The 22,340-nt window shown below is 36.4% G+C and overlaps 1 protein-coding gene across 3 annotated transcripts in view; it reads right to left on the reverse strand.

The window, feature by feature from the left end:
• Nucleotides 1-22,340, reverse strand: part of PRKAA2 (protein kinase AMP-activated catalytic subunit alpha 2) — a 63,111-nt gene that overhangs the window by 39,982 nt on the left and 789 nt on the right. The window contains exon 1 of one of the 3 annotated variants that reach the window (XM_063655199.1): nucleotides 13,157-13,210. The exons of the other annotated variants lie outside the window; for them this stretch is intronic. The gene's annotated coding sequence lies outside the window, so the exon portion shown is untranslated. Of the gene's footprint in view, nucleotides 1-13,156; nucleotides 13,211-22,340 lie in introns of those variants that run through there. 3 annotated transcript variants of the gene reach the window in all.

Consider the following 22,340-nt stretch of genomic DNA (forward strand, 5'->3'; position numbering starts at 1 on the left):
TCCACTGGACAAAGTGCTGAAGGTGGTATTTCTTACACTCTAAAGAGTCCCTGACTGGTGTACAAAATTTGTTTTTAAGCTACTTTTTTGGTGCTTGAAAAGTTTTTCTTCTCTTTGGAATTGTGGCAATCATAGCGCTCCCAGAAAGTTATTAGTCTATATAATAAGTAAAATCAAGTCTATCATCGTATTTTATCTAAATAAATAAAATCAAGCCTACCATTGTATTACCATAGCTTAAAAAGTTTCTTAGAACTTTTGGGACATATTTGGGGTGGTCTGACTTAAAATTTAGACTAAAAAAAAATGTGCACTAAGTCCTTCAGGAGGGTCTCCAAGTGAAGGCACAAGAGAGACTATCAAGAAATGGATATCATCCTTCAGGGTGTCTACAGAAGTCAATTTATAAGCCAGATTTGTAGCAGGGGTTATTTAATGACAGTTAATTATTCTTTCTCACAAATCTGTGAGGGATACCTAGCAGGTGTGTATCTATCTGTATATATACATGTTTAACATTTTATATACATTGTTTCATTTAAGCTTTTAATGACTGTATGAGGAAATTTTATAGATGTGGAAACTAAGACTTAGAGAAATTCAAACTGACTAGTAATGGACAAAATCAGTATTTAAATCCAGATCTATCTGACTCTAAAGCCTATGTTCTTAATGATTATACTATAATGCAATCTGTGGTTACCCAAAGAAAGATTTAACTCATAATATATAAAATAATGCTATCGTATTAAAGGTATTATAGAATGTATTAATACACACCATATGTAATAACAATTTGGGTTTGGGAGAAGTGACACTTAGAATTCCAAGTTTAGATGCTAGAGATACAGCCTTCCAGTTAGAGTGGCATTTTTGGCTACCAGTTACAATGTTCCCCTCATGACCCTAAACAGTCTGACGGCCAGACCTTTAAATTGGCCCTAAGTTTAAGAAGTGGGGGAAAAAAACATTGGGGGAAAGAATGAATGAATTGAGGAACGAGCATAGATAAGTTTTGGCTCTGATGGAAGGCATGTGTATCAGTCCTCAGCCAGCTCCACTATCTTATTTTCTGTAGACCCTGAATTAGAAACACTTCTCTTTCCACTAATTGCTTTTGACCAAAGTGTCCATACGTTATGAAATACTTTAGTAGTAAGAAAGATTAGTCTTCTGTATACCCTGTAATTACAGGTAAGGCAAGCTGACTGAAATGAAAAGCAAGGGGAAGATTCAAGAATTTTGTACGATGGTGTTGGACAGAAGCTCTGGGAGTCAGGACAAATTATGTTACCATATAGAACGGAGGCTCCACTGATATTGGGAAGCGGAAACCCATTCTATACTCATAGCATGTTATGCACCTAATTGGAAAATTGGAGTAAGAAGGTAATCAGAATGGTTGAATATTAAAGGACTTCATATAGTGCTATAGGTACACACATAGTATTTATATAATACATATATATGTCTCTGCCTGTCTTTCCTGTATCATCATTCACTATTCCCTCACCTCAAATGTTATACTTCAGTCATTTAGAACTATTTGGGACTTCCCATAAGGACTGTGCTTTCTCTCATTTTCAGAGCCAACACATGCCCAGTTTATGATAAGCATTCAGCAAATTTCAGTTGAATTGTATTCAATGGAATAAATAAATGCCATTAAATATGTGAACTATTTAAATTCCCATTCACCAAATCTCCAATGCATCACATGTCTATGTCTCATTTGTCTTTCAAATGAAGTGCCACCTTTCAATAAGCAATCCCTAACTAGTACCCCATTCCCCAACTCATTCCACCAACTCAACAGTCTGATTAAGTGATGTTCTAATGTAATCCCACAGCTCCTCTTCCTGGTGGCTCTTAACATCAAGTGCTGTAATTACCTACTTTGCTGTTGTTACTGATCTCCTTTATGGTGGCTAGCTCTTTCATAACAGGGTCTGTGTCTCATTTATCATTGATCCTTGGCATCTGGCACAGTACCTAACACATAACTAACACTCAGTAACTATTTATTTACTGTATGGAAAAAAATGCATGACTAACTCTAATATTTCGGGCACATGAATATATGATACAGGCTTCATAATCTACTAGTATTGCTGCTTTAGAATATGAGGTGTATGTAAGTTCGGTGTGCTAATCACTCTCATATCTGAGCAAACCAACAAATACCTATCAAAAGGGAGTTATTATCTATATATTCCAAGTCCTAAAGAATCCTATGTAGTACTGCATTCCAGAAGCTTCTAAATATGGAAAAGAATCAGAAGAAAAAATAATAACCATCTGCACCAGAACTACAATTTACTCAAGGTCTGGGCATTACAAAAGAAGGTATATGTCTCACAGGAAAACAGATTTAGAAAAGAGGAGATCTAGATAGTCAATAAACATGAAAAGGTGCTCAATATCATGGGTCATCAGAGAAAAGTAAATTAAGACCACAATGCAATATAATACCATAATATACCCACCAGAATAGCACAATAAAAAAGATAGACAATGCCATGTATTAATCAAGAAATAGAGCAACTGGAACTTTTATATGTTGCTGGAGGGAATGTAAATTAGTGCAAACACTTGGGAAAACAATAAATTGATGCAAAATGCATAACTACTAAAACTGAACATGTATATACTCTATGACTCAGCGATTTCACTCCCAAGTATTATAACCAATGGAAATGCATAAATTAAAAGTGCTCAAGTGCTTTGAAGTATTTACAAGAAGCTTTCAATGCTGCTAACCTATGTACTTAAACTTTAGGTAGCAAAGATCTAAGAAATGGAAAGAAAAGTACTCATACATTGTACTTTAGAAAGGTACTAGCTAGGCCGGGTGCGGTGGCTCACGCCTGCAATCCCAGCACTTTGGGAGGCCAAGGTGGGCGGATCACTTGAGCTCAGGAGTTTGAGACCAGCATGGCAAACATGGTGAAACCCTGTCTCTACTAAAAATACAAAAACTAGCTGGGTGTGGTGGTGGGCACCTGTAATCCTAGCTACTCAGGAGGCTGAGGCAGGAGAATCATTTGAACCGGGGAGGCGGAGGTTGCAGTGAGCCAAGACTGTGCCACTGTACTCTGGCCTGGATTTTTTTTTGGACTCTGTCTCAAAAAAAAAAAAAAAAGATAGGAACTAGCTAGAGTGGGTATCCAAGGCAGGAAAGACCAGACAATTCTGGGGCCTAAAAGATAAAGCAATTGAGGAAAGGTAGTTATGATATCAATAGAAAATAGGTAATTCTGAAAGGCAGATAATAATAATGGTAATGCGTGCCTCATACTTACCAGGCTGTTTGTATGTATGTGTGTACATATATATATATGTGTGTGTGTGTGTGTCTGTATGTGTGTATATACACATATACACATGCATGCATGTGTTTGTATGTATATATATATATGCATTAAGCACTTTATATATTTTTTTTAATTTAAGTTCTACAAGAGTTCTTATAGAAGAGAAAACCCAGGCTCACAGAGTTTAAGACACTTAACCAAAATGCATATAAGCAATCAATTTTGGAGCTGTGATTCAAAGCTATATCTTGCTATCTCCAAAGCAAGTCTCAAGGGGAAAAAAAATTTGCTCTCTTTGCACTTCCTAAGAGTCCTGAACAGTCCTATTGCTACTGTTAAAAATACACCAGAAACTGCACACACAAACATGCATGTAAAAAAAGATCAAAATATTTTTAAAGTAAAAAATAACTTATTAAATATAAACAAGTAAATATTAGACCAGAAACAACATCTGAACTAAAAAGAAAAATATTTAAAAAATCAAAAAATTCATGGAAATGCACATTATGAAAAAACTATGCATGGATATCAAAAAACTTTTGTACCAAAATAAACTATTACATGTCTGAACAGGATCTAGTTTGAGGCACTAAGAAGGATAAGCATCAGTTTGAAAAGAGTCCCTATTAAAGCAACATGAATTCTGCTAATGTTAAAGCAAAAACAAACATCAAATTTATATCGAAGCATTAATGGAAGTATGGTGAAATCATTGAGGCCTTACGAAAAGTTTATGGGAACAACGACTCAAAGAAATCAGCAGTTTACAAATAGGTAATTCGTTTTAAGAAGGGACAAGAAGAGTTTTTTGTTTTGTGTTGAGGCAGGGTCTCACTCTGTTGCCCAGGCTGGAAGGCAGTGATGCAATCGCTGTTCCCTGCAACCCTGACCTTCTGTGTCAAGTGATTCTCCCACCTCAGCCTCCAGAGAAACTGTAACTATAGGCGTGCACCACTACGCTCAGCTAATTTTTTATTTTTTGTAGAGACAGGGTCTTGCTATGTTGCCAAAGCTGGTCTCAAACTCCTGGGCTCAAGCGATCTTCCTACCTCTGCCTCTTAAAGTGCTGGGATTACAGGGGTTAGCCACCATGCTTGGCTCACAAGATGATTTTGAAGATGAAGCCCATAGCAGCAGACCACCCTCACAGATTTGGAAGAAAAAAAATTAATATCGTTCATGCCTTAATTGAAAAGGACAGGCAGAAATGATAGCCGAAATCACAGGCATCTCAATCGATTTAGTTTGACACAACTCTGCCTAAAAAGTTAAAGTTGAGCAAACATTCCACTCAATGAGTGTCAAAACTGTTGCACTCAGATCAGCTGCAGACAAGAGCAGAGCTCTCAATGGAAATTTTAAATAGGTAGCATCAATATCCTGAAGCATTTCTTCGAAGAGTTGTAATAGGAAATGAAACATGGCTTTTCCAATATGATCCTGAAGACAAAGCACAGTCCAGACAATGGCTACCAAGAGGTGGAAGTGGTCCAGTTAAAGCACAGTGTACTAGTGAAGAGCAAATGTGGGCTAGGCGCAGTGGCTTACACCTGTGAATCCCAACACTTTGGGAAACAGGGGCGAGAGGATCACTTGAGCCCAGGAGGACGAGACCAGCCTGGCAACATAGCAAGACCCTGTCTCTTCAAAAATATTGTTTAAAATGACCCAAGTGTGGTGGCACAGGCCTACAGTCTCAGCTACTCAGGGGGCTGAGACAAGAGGATCACTTGAGTTCCAGGCTGCAGTGAGCTATGATTGTGCCACTGCCCTCCAGCCTCAGTGCCACAAAGACCTTGTCTCTTAAAAAACAACAAACAAACAAAAAACAGAGCAGAGTTCATGGCAACAGTTTTTTGGGATCTTCAGGCATTTTGTTTATTGACTCCCTGGAGGGCCAAGGAACAACAACATGTGATTATTAGAGTGTTTTGGGAAAGTTAGCCAAAACTTTAGCAGAAAAACTCCCATAGAAAGCTTCACTAAAGAGTCCTTCTCCACCATGACAATGCTCCTGCTCATTCCTCTCATCAAACAAGCGCAATTTGCATGAATTTTCAAGGAAAATCATTAGGCATCCACCTTACAATTCTGATTTGGCTCCTTCTGACTTTGTTTCTTAATATTAAAAAAAAAAAAAACCTTTAAAACAAACCCATTTTCTTTTAGTTATTCATGTAAAAAAGACTACACTGACATGGTTAAACTCTCAGGACCAAAAGTTCTTTAGGAATGGACTAAATGGCTGCTATCATTGCTTACAAAAGTGTCTTGACCTTGATGGCATTTATGCTAAAAAATAAAGTTGGCCGGGCATGGTGGCTCATGCCTGCAATCAATCCTAGCACTTTGGGAGGCCAAGGCAAGAGGATCACATGAGCTCAAGAGTTTGAGACCAGCCTGGGCAACATAGTGAGACCTCATCTGTATTTAATTTTTTTAAAAAAATCATCTCTATTTAATTAAAAAATTGAAATTAAAATTAAAAATTAAAAATGTTTATATTTTTTATTTTTATCTTTTAATTCCATTTTTCCACGAATTTTTGAAGTGCTGTCATATCTTTTTCTCAAAGATATATAGTCCCAAATATAATTTGATGGTTCCTTTTTAATCAAAAGTTAAACTGCAGAAAAAAAGAGACTCTTCCTAAATTCAAGTTCTCGTAAATCTTTCATCTTTAGAAGACACTTTCACCTTAAGAAGGCACTTTCTAAATTATTTTGAACAACAAATGACTATATGTAAGACACACTTGCCTAGCAAATGTATCAATCCTTACTACATGGGAGAAAACTTCTGATGGAATCAGTAACAACAAAATAGATACTTATCAAGGATATGGTAATATGATAATTATCCCTGAAGAATTATTTCACACTTACAAATGTAGAATATCATTTTAAAGTCTTTTAAAGATTACTTTAAAAATTAGTATACTAAGTAGTTACAACATAGTGAAGGTTATAACTCAAAAAGACAAGTGAAAAAAGAAACCTGTGGTTGTAACATTATATTAGCAGGTACCTGTTATAGTATTGTGTATGGATTCAAAAGTATTGGATCTCAAACAACTTAAATAACAATAAATACGGTATTCTAGAAAGCCATGGTAGATAATTGAAAAAATATTCCCAGTAATGACAAGAATCTGAAATGTGAGAGTAGAAAAAAAACCATATTTCTAAAATAATATTTACATATATGGTTTTGAATTCACGTTTTCCTAAAATAATAAAAATAGAAAAAAGACATGTACAGGAATGTGTAAAATAGCATTAATCATAACAACCAAGATGTAAAAACTACCAAATTTCCATCAGTAATAGAATGGACAAATAATAGTATAGTCTGAATGCAATACTATATAGCAATGAGAATGAATTACAACTACATGCAATGACATGGATAGATCTCATAAACATAATCCCATGTAAAGAAGCCAGATACAGTAGAATTCTGTCTCTACAAAGTTCAAAAACAGGTGGAACTATCCATGGATAGTGGTTCCCATTGGTGGGGTGGAGGATGGAAACAAGGGGATATGGGACACAAGGGGACTTCTGGGATACTGGTCATTTTCCATGTCTTTATCAAAGTGGTGGTTACATAGGTGGGTTCAGTTTGTGAAAATTTATTGAGAATTTACGTAAAAGATACCAGTACACTTTTGTATATGGAGTACAATAAAAAAATTAAGAATATTTGGAGGACACTATATACCTAAGCCATGACGAGCCAAGAGATCACACATGTATCTGCCAGTTGGGCCTCATGGGGTGGTCAGCAACCTTTACTCATTCATGTCAAGAGCCATAACTCTGGTGATCAGCAGCGTTATGTAATGCACATATGTTCTGACCCCTACCATCCCCAGACTCCAGCCAAAACAACGCAACGCTCCTTTCACCTTTGCCCATGGTGAAACAAAACAATCTCATTGCTCTTCTCCAAATTTCCTTTCCCTGAAAATCCTTTAAAGTTCTCTAAAGGATGGTTCCGACAAGGAAGCAAGAGACTTCCTTTCCTTTTTATCTACAACTTATTAAATAAGTACCATATTTATTAAATAGCACTTTACATACATATTTAATTCCCAAAACTTCCACAAGGTAAATATTATTATGCCCTATTTACAAGTGAGCAAACTGGAAATTAGAAATCAGTGAGTGACAGGATGGTGTACCTGCCTCTAACGCCCAAGCTCAAAATTCACACAATTTTACCCTTCAATACTCAGGTTTCCTTGATTACAATGTATCAAGGGTGCTCACTTGCATGCTTAAGAGGATAAGCATTATCTCTAGCATTAGATTTGAGAAATGAGGTCACAGTGAAGGGATATAGTCTAGTAGTGATAGGCTAAGCAGGGAGGGACAATGCATGAAAATAATCAAGTATGGAGAATTGCTGTGTTCAGTTAGAGAGTGAGGCTGGGGTAGGGCTGTGGCCCTTGTATGGATCAGATACACTAAGGCTATTCATCGAGAGGTGCTGAAAAATCAAGAAAATAACACATGAACTGAAAGTCTTAAGAGTCTCTAAATCCCCTAATAAAATATGTAAAATGAACTTAAATGTTATTAAGAGAATGAACTTGTACATCCTTGAAGACTTTTTTCTCCTACTTGTTCTTACCCCATTAGTCTCCACGTTCATTTGCTCATTCATTCAACAAATATATTCTGAGTGTCTGATGTGTACTAGCCATTGCCTTGAATTGTGAAAATAAATGAAACTTGCCTTCTGGTGGAGAACATAAATAATAAACAAATATACAACATTATAGTTGTGCTTGGTGTGTTAGAAGACAAAAAATAAGGAAATTTTCTAATAGAAGAAACATAGTGATGTAACGATGATACATGAAGAAAGCAGAGTGACAAGATGACAGGAAAATGGGCTATTTTAAATAGATCAGGAAAGACTTACGAAAATAATTTATTTTAGTAAAGACTTGCTCTACACCTAACTTCTTTAATTATATGATATGCTGTATTCTGCTTTATTTATTTATTTAGAGACAGGGTCTCTCTTTGTCACATATGCTGGAGTGCAGTAGGACACTCACGGCTCTCTGCAGCCTCAACCTCCCAGGCCTAAGCGATCCTCCCGCCTCAGTTCCCCAAGTCGCTTGGACTACAGGCACGTGCCACCATGCCTGGCTAATTTTTGTGTTTCTTGTTGAGATGAGGTTTCGCCATTTTGCCCAGGCTGGTTCAAGGAATCCACCCGCCTCAGCCTCCCAAAGTGCTGGGATTACAGGAGTGAGATATGACACCTCTGCTTTATTTTTAAAATAAGTGTTTATATTGGCTTTAGATTGTAACTTTAAAATATTTCTTTAAAACTTTAATTTGTGCAGCAGCAATAGAAAGAAAAATAAATAAATCAAATATTTAATACCTTTTTTTTTTTTGATACAGGGTCTTGTTCTGCCACCCAGGCTAGAGTGCAATGGCACGATCTCAGCTCACTGAAACCTCTGCTTCCCAGATTCAAGCAATTCTCCTGCCTCAGCCTCCCAAGTAGCTGGGATTACAGACATGCACCACCACGCCTAGCTCATTTATTCTATTTTTAGTAGAGACAGGGTTTTGCCATCTTGGCCAGGCTGGTTTTGAACGCCTGGCCTCTCATGTGATTCACCTGCCTCGGCCTCCCAAAGTGCTGGGATTACAGGCATGAGCCACCGTGCCCAGCCAATAAAATACTTCTTTAAAATTTAAGTTAATCTAGGACTCCACAGGAAAATCAACTTTATTTTTACATAATCATTTAAGATTAAAAAATAGAGTCAGGAAAACAGTTTACAGCCAAGCATGGTGGCTCATGCCTGTAATCCAAGCACTTTGGGAGGCCTAGGCAAGAGGATCGCTTGAAGCCAGGAGTTTGAGACCAGCCCTGGCAACACAGGAAGACGCCGTCTCTACAAAAAAATAAAATAAAATAAAAATTAGCCGGGCATGGTGGCACTCGCCTGTAGTCCCAGCCACTCAGAAAGAGGAGGCAGGAGTGGGTGTGATGGAGCATACCTGGAGTCCCAGCCACTCAGAAAGAGGAGGCAGGAGTGGGTGTGATGGAGCATACCTGGAGTCCCAGCTACTGCGGAGGCTGAGGTTACAAGAATTGCTTGAGCCCGGGAGGCAGAGGTTGCAGTGAGCCAAGATCATGCCATTGTACTCCAGCCTGGCGGACAGAGGAAGATTCTGTCTCCAAAAAAAAAAAAAAAAAAGGAGGCAGGAGGATCACGGAGGATCACTTGAGCCCAGGAGTTGGAGACTACAGTGAACTATGATTGTGCCACTATACTCCAGCCTGGGTGACAGAGTGAGACCTAGACTCCAAAAAAAAAAAAAAAAAAAAAAAAAAATGGTGGGGGGAAAGAAAAAAAAAAAGGTCTACCAGCATAAATTATTTAACACTGTTGGAGAATGTATTAGCATTCAGTAGATTCTGCCAGCAACATTTATCCCAAAGCATCATAAACCATGCCCTCTCTTAGGTCTTTCCAACTCTGGTCCTTATGTGTCTATTTTCTTTTTGTCTCTCTTATTCCACATGCTTCATCTCCTTCTTACTCATCCTCCTTTATTTTCCTGTCTTCAGACAACTCCCCTTCCATTCTCATTAACCACCTCTGAATGTTTTCATGTTGACTACATAATTTTACATTCCATAAAATTTCTTTTTAAAGTAGAGTTGTGGAATGATTTAGAATTCTCTCTAAAACAAAACAAGAAACATGACCTGTGTTTTTTTCTCTAGAGCCCTCAGGTTTCATTTTCATGGCTACCCCAGATATTACAACATGTATCCTTAACTTCAGTCTAATAAAAATTTGTGTTTTTACATTTCCCAAACAAAGCAAGGGCTTTAGAACACTATAACTCTACTTTTTCTCATATCTTTTCTGTTCTTGCATTTCATTCCTACATATATTTTCAATCTCGCAAGATGATATTATTTTGTATAGTCAGTATCTATTTAGTTACCCACATACTTAGACTTTCCAACGCTCTTCATTTCTTTTTGTATTTATTCCTTCCACCTGGGGTCACTTTCTTTCTTCCTGAAAAATTGCCTTTGGTGTTCCCTTTACTATATGTCTTCTGTTGACAAGTTGTCTCAATTTATGTTTCCATAAAAATGCATTTTGCCTTCCTTCCTTCCTTCATTCATTCATTTATTTATTTTGAGACGGAGTCTTGCTCTGTCACCCAGGCTGGAGTTTTATTTATTTATTTATTTATTTATTTATTTATTTATTTATTTTGAGATGGAGTCTCGCTTTGTCATCCAGGCTGGAGTGCAATGGCACGATCTTGGCTCACTGCAACCTCTGCCTCCTGGGTTCAAGCAATTCTCCTGCCTCAGCCTCCCGAGTAGCTGGGATTACAGGTGTGTGCTACCACACCTGGCCAATTTTTGTATTTTTAGTAAAGACAGGGTTTCACCATGTTGGCCAGGCTGGTCTCAAACTCCTGACCTCAGGTGATCCCTGCCTTGCCCTCCCAAAGTGCTGGGATTACAGGCATGAGCCACCACGCCCAGCTTGCCTTTATTTTTGAAGAACATTTTTGCTGGGCATAAAATTATAGGCTGGCAGTTTGTTTCTTTCACCTCTTTGAAGGTAAAAAAACAATTCCATTCAATTTTTTCCTTGTTTTCACTGTTTCAGTTCAGAAGTCAACTTATTGTTGTCCCTTTGAAGATAATACACTTCTTCCCCGCTTCCCCCGCCCCAGCTGCTTTTAAGATATTCTCAACATTTTTTTCCCATTTCTGCAAGGATAAATACAGTCTACACTAGCATAAGGGAGGCTCAAGAAAAGGGAATTGGTTTAGACCAGTTGCGCAGTGGTATCTCTAGGAATGGTTTTCTTATATTTATTCTGCTTGGGGCTTCTAAATCTGTGGCTTGAGGCATTTAATCAGTTTTAGAATACTTTCTGCCATTATCTCTTCAAATGCTGCCTCTGCCCCATTCCCTTTGTCTTCTTCTGGAATCGTGTATTACCTGCTGTGTATGACCATCAGTGGTCTTGGATTCAAGATGACATTCATATCCCAGGATACAAAAGGTGGTAATGTTACATCAGTTTTACTTAGCTTTTTATGAGAAGTTAGGACAGAAACACAGAATGTCAGGATGGCATAATCAAAAACATCTTCATCAGAAGTCCTTAAAATATTCAGTTGCTACTTCCATGCCTCCTCATCACACAGGGGTACATGAAGTTGGGAAGCCCATATGAGTGGATACAGTATACTCCAGCATATACAAGCCTCAAACAAGAAATACTTCATATAATAAGCCCATTTTTGCAGCTTCTAAGCCTCCCATCAGGAAGTGCTTGAGTTTGAAGAGACACCTTAAAGGGAAACTGGAGGTCTGTTTCCCTATAAGTTTTATGCTGGTAGAAATGGTGAATAATGTAGTCTCTCAGGAGTATAACATGTCCATTCGTAGTCCTCCCAGTCCAAATGCAGTTAACCAATCACAGGTCATTTTTACAATAAATATTGTTGTTGGCAATAGAACTGATAAATCACATTTATCTTAGTCTATGTCCAGAGAAACTGTATTAAAAGAAGGCAAACCTGGGGTTACCGTTTTACAGAAAAAAAAAAATGGAGGCTTGCAATTAACTTTTTCTATATAGATTCCAATAATACACGTATTAGACTTTTCACTGTTCTCATATGTGTCTTATACTTTCTTTTCATCCTTTTGTCTCTCTGCCTTTCAGTATGGATATTCTCTTCTGACCCATCATCTAATTCACTAATCCTCTCTTCAATGGAATCATCTTTAGATGCTATTAATCATCTAAAGGATAATTCAATTATTGTATTTTTTCAGTCCTAGAATTTCCTTTATTTTTCATAGATTTCAGTCCTCTGCTAATATTCTCCACTTTAAACAAAAGTATCAGTTATTTTAAATTCTGTGTTTGATATCTTTACTATCTGCATCCCCTACACACCTGTTTCTATTATCTTCACCCTGTCTCTTGGAATGCTGAACATTGTGTGTGAAAATCTGTAGAGGCTCTGATAGTTTTATTTTCCCCCAGAGAAGAAAGATAAGAGGCAGATCAATCTGAGATTAAGCTTATTCTAAGCAGGATATCCGTCTTCAGAGGGTTGCTACCAAAAACCCAACTGTTTATCAGACTCTCCTTGATAAACTGCAAACTCCAACTGTTGTCTCCCAAGACTCAAACTCTGCTTAGTTCTTCTGCCTTTTAGCCACTTCACATAGTCTGGATATTTGTCCTATCCAAATCTCACACTGAAATTTAATCTCCAATGTTGGAGATGGTGCCTAATGGGAAATGTTTGGGTCATAGAAGAAGATCCCTCATGAACAGATGAACACTGGCAAAAAATATTTTGCTTAAAATCCAGTATGACTAAACACAGCAAATACTTAATATATATTGATTGTATTATTCCATTAATTAAGGCTGGAAAAACTGGAATCAATTATGGATACCATATAGTTCCAACTTATACTCAAATACATTTAAAAAAAGAAAGAGCTGGGCATGGTGGCTCATGTCTATAATCTCAGCATTCTGGGAGGCCAATGTAGGTGGATCACTTGAGCCCAGGAGTTTGAGACTACCCTGAACAATACAGTGAGACTCTGTCTCTACAAAAAATATATATATATAAAATATACATATATTGTGAGAAACAGTAAAATAAATGTTTTAAAAAGAAAATGAAAATAACTTATATTGCCCAAGTAAAACAAGCATTTAAAAAAATAAGTATGGTATATTTAAAAATTTTAGAACTATTGTTTTATGACAGTCAGTTTAACTTACCTTATAATTCATTTATAATTTAGAAACTGAGATGTTGAATAAGAACACACTGTTCTTGTTTTAATAGTATATATAATCTGAAGAAAAATGATTCTGAAAAAACAAAGTATATTAATAACATACTAACATTCAGAGTAAGAGACATATAGCAAGATTTTATAAATTATCTTTAATCATATAAAAGGCTGTTTAAAAAGATCTAATGGCAAATTAAAAAGAGAATTATGAATATTTTAAAAACAAAGGTACCACCCAAAGAAATACATAAAATTTATCAGAGGCAAACACTGCCAAACATAAGACACCACTTAAGCAAGAATACTGTTCCCTTAAAGGGGTGAAGAAGGCTTCTATTATTAGCAGAGATAACTGCCTGAAATTCTTTCCTTAATAACACCATACTAAAAATAAAAAGGTTCATCATATTTCAAAATAAACACATTGCTTTTCATATGCACTTCAATCACTTCAATAACAGATAAAAATAAAAGCCCGATTTAAAGTTTACATTTCTCTTATATTTGTAGTTGATAAATATACTAGGTAGATTTGCTCTGATTTTTATAACATATTTAATGTTTTAAGGGTCTTGTGCCAGCCACTTACTCATTATCTCTTAAAGGATTTGAGATTAGATCTTCCTGCTAGGTCAAATTAAATTATCTGCTTGGCTTCAAAAATTATTAATACTTCCTCTACAAAATATTTTCCCTATCATTTAGGAAACCACAGGAATCTCAGAAGAATAAATGCGGTGGTATTATTATTACAAAGCAGTACCAAATGCTTTCAAGAAAGCTAACATGGACCACAAGGTACGTGGACATTTTGGGATGTTTTTACAAAAAGAAGCAAGATAAAGCATGGTTGTGTCAGCACGAAAAAGGGAGAAAGTTCATGGAACTGAGGTAATTACCTCAATATATGACCAAACTACAAAATCCTTTCTAATTTATATGGCTATGTTAAGAGAAAGTTTGGTAGAAAAGCATTTTTAGCTCAGAGTGTATTATCTGTATTGAAAATACATGTATAGCCTCAGTTTGGTTCTACTACAAGTGGACCATGACTTTAAAATGACCCATTCATACTAAATGCCTTCTGCTGCCCATACTTTCCCCCTTCCCAGCTTATGCCTCTTTCCTCCAAGAGTTTCTATGATGGATACCATGGGATCTGGAATACATACATACATATATATGTATGTATACAAAATATATATAATGTGTTTGTGCCTTCCACGTGATGTACAGGAGAGGGTGAAAAGTGAGCAGCTTCTAGAGAATTAGAGGTTTCTGAACATATTCATTTGCAGAAAGAAGATCAGAGTAAAACAAGACAGGAGGTAGTGAATTCTTCCCTCTCTCTCATCAATAAATTTCTGGTCACAGAACCAGATCACAGATTATTCTCATAGTTCAGCTAATTGTGGGTTTAAGTACATAATGGTGTCTACATACACAAAAGTATATAAGTACTTCTGAGTGCTTTTTCATCTATCTACATTTTCTCATGTACTTCTCACAACACTAGAAGAGAACATATGGTATTATTCCCTTTTTTACAGATTGAGTTTGACCACATAGCTGGTTTATGACAAAACGAAGGTTCCACACCAGGTCTTCTAAGTTCAACATACTACAGAAAGTACATATACTACATCATGTTGCCTTTGTGGACATACTCTGAAACTAGCTACCATTTATAACATTGTTTCCTATTTAAAATACCCTTTGAAAGTCAATCAACTAATTACATCAAATGAACAAAATCCATTCAGATATTAAGGACACAATTGAAAAATCATATAAATTATATATATATTTTTATATATTATATATATTTTTATATAGATGATTAAAATTACATATATGTATATATAATATTTATATATATAAAAATATATATATAATATATAATATATATAATATATACATAAAAATATATATATAATATATATATATCAGCAAAAGAAACCTAAATAGCACATATTTACCTAATTGTTTGCGAGAATAATTCAACTGATTTTAATTCAATCATTAATCTAGTATTTGAGAAGAAACATAATTTCATTATTTGGAACCAATATTTAACACTTGTTTAGAATTTGCATAATTTCAAAAGTAAAATCAATTTACTGTGAATGTGTGTACATTCACTTTTATTTCACTATTACTTCCATTTCATTCTTATTTTATTCATCTTTCATATTTGGGAAAAAGCAAATTACATGACTTAGTCATAGAGGATATTGTTTTTAATATAAACATTAATAAGTATCATAAAGCACAGATAAAGTAGTCATTAAGAGCTTTCTTCAACCTAGGCAACCACAGAATAGGGGCAGATTACTAAACCTCTATCTCAGTGTTGGTGTGAGAACTGAAGGCATTTCAATGGAAAGTAAGTACTTTCTAACACTGGGTGCAGAATTTACCTACAATTGCCATGCATGTCACCATCTCCACAACAGTGTCATCTATCTGTACAGCATTTTATCTTTTCCAAAGCCATTTTATGTACCTCAACTCATTTGATCTTCATAACTATTCCAGAAGGTAGGCAGGACAAGTATGATCATTGCCATATTACGAAGGAGGAAACAAAGGCTCAGTGTCTAATGGTTTTTCCCAAAGGTGAGACAACTAGTAGTAGAAATGGAATTAAATTCCAGAGCTAATACCTTCTTAAACCAATGTTTTCTTCTAGAACATCAAATCATTTGTACAAGTTCTCTTTAGTCTGGTTACTAAAGGTTACTGGCAATCGTTAGTCAAGATTACTTTTATAGCCTGTAATCCCAGCACTTTGGGCGGCCGAGGCGGGTGGATCACGAAGTCAGGAGATCGAGACCATCCTGGCTAACACGGTGAAGCCCCATCTCTACTAAAAATACAGAAAATTAGCCGGGCGAGGCCGGGCGCGATGGTTCACGCCTTTAATCCCAGCACTTTGGGAAGCTGAGGCGGGTGTATCACGAGGTCAGGAGATCGAGACCATCCTGGCCAACATGGTGAAACCCCATCTCTACTAAAATATAAAAAATTAGCAGGGCATGGTGGTGCATGCCTGCAGTCCCAGCTAGTCGGGAGGCTGAGGCAGTGGAATCGCTTGAACCCAGGAGGCAGAGGTTGCAGTGAGCCGAGATCGCGCCACCGCACTCCAGACTGGCGACAGAGCAAGATTCTGTCTCAAAAAAAAAAAAAAAAAAAAAAAAAAAAAATTAGCCGGGCTTGGTGGCCGGCGCCTGCAGTCTCAGCTACTCGGGAGGCTGGGGCAAGAGAATGGCGTGAACCCAGGAGGCGGAGCTTGCAGTGAGCCGAGAGAGCGCCACTGCACTCCAGCCTGGGTGACAGAGCCAGACGACGTCTCAAAAAAAAAAAAAAGATTACTTTTATATCAGTAAACACACTGAAATCACTAGTATTTCTAAGAGACATGGCTTAAAACTGGTAGAATTCAGCACATTTTATAATAATAAATGAAAGATTGAGGCATCCAAGTAAATGTTGGAAAAGTAAAAATATAAATTTTAATCATCTATATATGGCATTTCAAAACACGTTATTTATCTCTAAATATGGACTGAAAGACATTTAAATCTTATTTTCCCAATTCTGATAAATATGAGCAAACATAGAAAATTATATCCTTGAAGGTGAAACTCAGAACATACTAGGCATTTTGACTTTACAGTCCACAGAGTAGAGACTTTGCAGTCTGAGAACCCTGAATTTGATTGCTTAGCTCTACCACTTAATAGCACTGGAACTTTGGACAAGTTACTTAAAGTATCTGATTCTCGATTTCTTCATTTGTTAAATGGAGATAATACCAAACTTAGAGGATTACTCTGGGAATAAAAAAAAATCCAGTGCATATATTATACAGTGATTAGAATATAGTAACAACTTAATGAAATTGTACCTTTTATCACTGAAGTGTTGCAAATATGTTTCCTTTTCCCCTGTTCTACATTACATCTACATTTCAGATTCAGGAACTCAAATTTTCATTAACCAGGATGAATAATTAAATACACCCTTTTTTTGGAGTTAAATGTTTTAAAAATCGGTTTAATGATAGCATTGTAAAGGACCTCACAGATTCGCTATTCCAGTGTCATCCTTTAGGAGGGGAAGAAAACAAGGCCCAGGGAGTTTAATTGTTCAGGGCTTCCACACTAGCACGCAAGTCAAAAACAAATCCTAGCAAGGGACCAAAATACCACAGACATAACTTTTAGCTCCATCAATTGATGGGACAGTTGTGTGAAATTTGATTTATCATTTAGGACTTGATATTTACATTTCAAAATAAGGTAACACTTTTTGTTTGTTTGTCTTTTAAGTTTTGGCTTATCCTTCCTGTTATCTCAAAAACAAGTGGGGAATTAGTAAAATATTTACTTAATTTCTTGAAAGCAGTCTGTAGGCCACTCATGTAACTATTTGAAAAACGGAAAGGGTAACTTCTTAGTGAGACTTTGCCGACAAGAAAGAACCTAAGTACCCTTGGTGTACAATTCCAATGAAGAATATTTATTTCATAAACCACATATAGGTAAACATATTTCTGGAGTAAAATGTTGAAAAAAATTTGTTTAAATCATAAACCACATATATACTACTCCTCATCTTGAAAATGCAGGCTTCTTTTTAAATAAATAATTAGCATTATAAGTTTTTTCTTCAACCAGTCTTTATATAACACAAACAGGACCATTCTTCTAGAATTCCTATGCCCTTTAGAGAAGTTAGATAAGAAATGAACAAGTCTAATTACAAGAGCTCTCTAACAGTTCTACCCTACCCAGAGTGAGAAACTAAACAGTCAATATAGAGAAAAATTTTAAATAGATTAAAAAGCACTACTTTTAAACTCTGTCAGCCCATATAATCTGTTTCCAAAAACAGTCCCCCAGCAATCTAATAATACAATAGACTAATGAAGGACAAAATTTAAAACATTTTAAATAAGGCTTTATTAACAAACACAAAGATTTCCATATACTTTTAAAAAACAAATTAAAACTACTGCTATTAAAACTATTCCATTTTCAATTTTTGCTTTTTGTCCCTAACTTTGGTCCATAAATTGATGTATCAACAACTGAAGGTAAAATTTCTTTCTTTCTTTTTTTTTTTTTTTTTAAGACGGAGTCTTGCTCTGTTACCCAGGCTGGAGTGCAGTGGCATGATCTCGGCCCACTGCAACTTCCGCCTCTCAGGTCCAAGTGATTCTCCTGCCTCAGCTTCCCAAGTAGCTGGGATTACAGGCACGCACCATCACAGCCAGCTAATTTTTGTATTTTTAGTAGAGACGAGGTTTCACCATGTTAGCCAGGTTGTTCTCAAACTCCTGACCTCAAGTGATCCACCTACCTTGGCCTCCCAAAGTGCTGGGATTACAGGCGTGAGCCACCGTGCCTGGCCTAAAATTTCTAAATCTATAATTAGCATAACAGTCAAAGTTGGGCATGGTGGGACACACTTATAATCCCAACACTGTGAGGCTGAGGCAGATAGACTGCTTAAGACCACAAGTTTGAGACCAGCCTGGCCAACATAGTCCCTATAAAAAACTAATTAGTAAACAAATAAATAAGAAAAATGAAAAAAGTCGAGAGAAAGCACAAAAAATGTTCCTTACTTCTCCATTTCCATGTTTTTATAACTATCTATCTATCTATCTATCTATCTATCTATCTATCTATCAATCAATCAAAGACAGGGTCTCCCTATGCTGCCCAGGCTGGTCTTGAACTCCTGGGCTCAAGGGATCCTCCTGCCTTGGTCGCCCAAAGTGCTAGGATTACAGGCATGGACCACCACACCTGGCCAACCTTTTAAAATTAAATCATCTCCTATTAGCTTTTTTAGTAGAAATTCATTTTGCAATGTCTAAAATCTACAACAATTAAAAATGCACCTGCTTTCAACAAAAACTGCTGAGACAATTGGTTATCCACATGCAAAAAGTTAACCTTACACCTTCATCTCACACCATACACAAGAATTAACTCAAAATAGATCACATAGTTAAACATGAGGGCTAAAATAATAAAATATTTACAAGAAAACATAAAATCTTTGAGACTTGGGCTAGGCAAAGATTTCTTGCCTATGACATCAAGAGTATAGTCCATAAAATAATTTTAAAAACTAATAAATTGGGCCTCATGAAAATTCAAAATTTTTATACTTCAAAAGACACAAGAAAATGAAAAGACACAACAGACTGGAAGAAAATATTTGCAAAATGTATCCATTAAAGGATCTGTATCCACAATTTACAAAGAATCCTCACAACTCAACTTATAAGATGACAACCCAATTAGAAAATAAGCAAGAGATATAAACAGACATTCCAACGATGAAAATACATAAATGACTAGTAATTACATGAGACAATGTTCAACATCATTAGTCCTTAGGGAAATGCAAAATTAATGCCTCAGTGAGATACTATTTCACACCCACTAGAATGGCTATAATAAATCAGGCAGACAATAACAAATGTTGGCAAAGATACTCAGAAAAGGGAACTTTCATACATCTTTGATGGGACTGTTATAAAATGGTGTGACCATTTTGGAAATGTGTTGCAGTTTCTCAAAAAGTAAAACATAAAACTATGATATGACCCAGCAATTCTACTTCTAGGTATCTACCCAAGGCATATGAAAACATATGTCCACACAAAGACTTACATGTGCATATTTGTAGTGCCATTATTTATAATAGCCCAAAACTTGAAATCATGACCATCAACTGGTTTTGTATAGACAAAATGTGGCATATCCACACTATGGAATATTATTCAACTATAAAAAGGAACAAACTAATGGCACATGCTATGTCATGCATGAATCTCAAAAGCATTGTTAAAGAAGCTTGACAAAAAAGATGACATATTGAATGATCATGTTTATGAAGAAGTGCCTAGAAAAAGCAAATTTATACAGGCAGAAAACAGATTAGTGATTTCCTGGGAATGAGGGTAGGAAAGAGATTAACTGTGATGGGTGTAAAGAATCTTACTGTGGTGTCCTCAAATGTCCTAAAACCTATCTATAATGATGGTTGCAACATTTGGCAAAATTAGTAAAAATCATTGAATTGTACACTTAGAATGGATGAATTTCATATATAAAATATACCTAAATAAAGCTGTTTTCTTTTTTTTTTTTTTTTTTTTTTTTGTTTTGAGACGGAGTCTTGCTCTGCTGTCCAAGCTGGAGTGCAGTGATGCAATCTTGGCTCACTGCAACCTCTGCCTCCCGGGTTCAAGTGATTCTCCTGCCTCAGACTCCTCAGTAGCTGGTATTACAGGTGCCTACCACCACGCCCGGCTAATTTTTGTATTTTTTGTAGAGACAGGGTTTCGCCATGTTGGCCAGGCTGGTCTCAAACTCCTGACCTCAATTGAACTGCCCGCCTCAGCCTCCCAAAGTGCTGAGATTACAGGTGTGAGCCACAGTGCCCAACCATAAAGCTGTTTTCTAAAAAAAAAAAAAAAAAAAAAAAAAAAAAAAAAAAAACATGACTTTTTGTTTCGCTTGTCCCTTGAAGAATTATATGAGTAACAACTGTACTGATCCTAATCTTGGATAACAAACCATAGTATCACTTTTGAGAGGATCTAACACAGTGTTAGGAAAACTCCTTCAACTGGTTGTTCATTGGACAGAGGTTCTCCAGGAAAAGAATTTCTCATAAATCAAAGTTCTTTCTGTTTATATTTTAAGAAGCCAGTACCTGGAAACAATTCAAAAGTACATACAAGAGATTTAAGTTGTCTTTGGTAATGGACTGATTGATCTGATGGGTATTCTATTCTACATTCAGATTACAGTATATGAACTTAAAAAGACAAGCAAAAACTTTTAACACAATATGAAAGGACATAGGGTTAAGTTATATAACTTTGAGAGTGTACATGTCCAAATGTCAAAGGCACTGTTTGCTTGAGCAACTGTATAATGTTGTAACACAATAGTCCTTAGTAATGATACTAAATGACAAGTAACATTACAGGCATTAATCCAATCCCTGGATTGTCCTGTATTCATCTTAAATACATTCTAACTATCCACTCTACTTATAAGGTCTTTCAAAAATAACCCAGGACTTTATAACACTCACAGGACAGCAAAGAATTTTACAAACTTTGTAGGTCTTTGCAAAAATACCACCTTGTCTGACCACCTTATTGAAAACTGCCAACCTCACAAAACTCTCTATCTTCCCTTCCCTGATTCATTTTTCTCAATAAAATTAAACATACCTTTTACATATGTATTCTGATTACTGTCTGCCTTCCCCTACTAGAAAGCTAAACAAAAAGATCTGTTTTTTCCTTGCTGTATCCTCATTGCCTAGAACAGTGCCTACCACGTTGCAGGTGCTCAGCGTTTTTTGAACAAATGAATGGGTATTAAATATGTGCAAGAAAACAGGAGCTGATTCTTACCACAGGAACGAACAATGAGTCTCTTCTACTCATTCAACAGCCTTGACTTGGGGTTAAAATATGAATTTTACAAGGAAATAGAGACCTCAGAATAAAATTTCCAGACTGCCTACCCAGCATTTCTTCAGCAACGGGGGGGAAAAAAAAGGTCAATATATCACTTATAATTCTGGATTTGCAATAAAGTATTTTTAATAAACAACTGTCTCTATCCTGGAGAGAAGGCAGGTTAATTAAATCCCATGTGGCTAATTAACAAAAAAGAAAACAAATGAAAGTTCCATACTCAACTACTCTTACTAGTTACTTAACTCGAATAAAGTATAACATTTCAAAAGCAACCTGTTTTTCTACATCCAAAATGGGATCCTATCTCCATGAAGACAGACCTTAGCAGAATATGCCTTAGCAGTCCTGACCTCCTCAGCCTCAAATCCTCCAAACACCAAGGAAACTTTTTCTCTCCCTTACCCCAGAAGTCTTCCCATAGCCATTTTACAAACACGAACACCTTCAGACCTCTCTGTTCTAATTAACCTCTGACCCAATCCAGCTGCATTCCAGCGTTAAACAACACCCCAGGAAAAAAGACTCACAACCTCTGGCCCCTGGAGCATCCCCCAAACAGTCACCCCCAACAAACGAGAGTCCTGGAACGTGAAGGAATCTGGGGATGGCAGGGACCTCCCAGCAAGACCAGAATTGGAGG

Source organism: Pongo pygmaeus, chromosome 1 (genome assembly GCF_028885625.2).
Source record: "Pongo pygmaeus isolate AG05252 chromosome 1, NHGRI_mPonPyg2-v2.0_pri, whole genome shotgun sequence".
In the NCBI taxonomy this organism is placed as follows: Eukaryota; Metazoa; Chordata; class Mammalia; order Primates; family Hominidae; genus Pongo; species Pongo pygmaeus.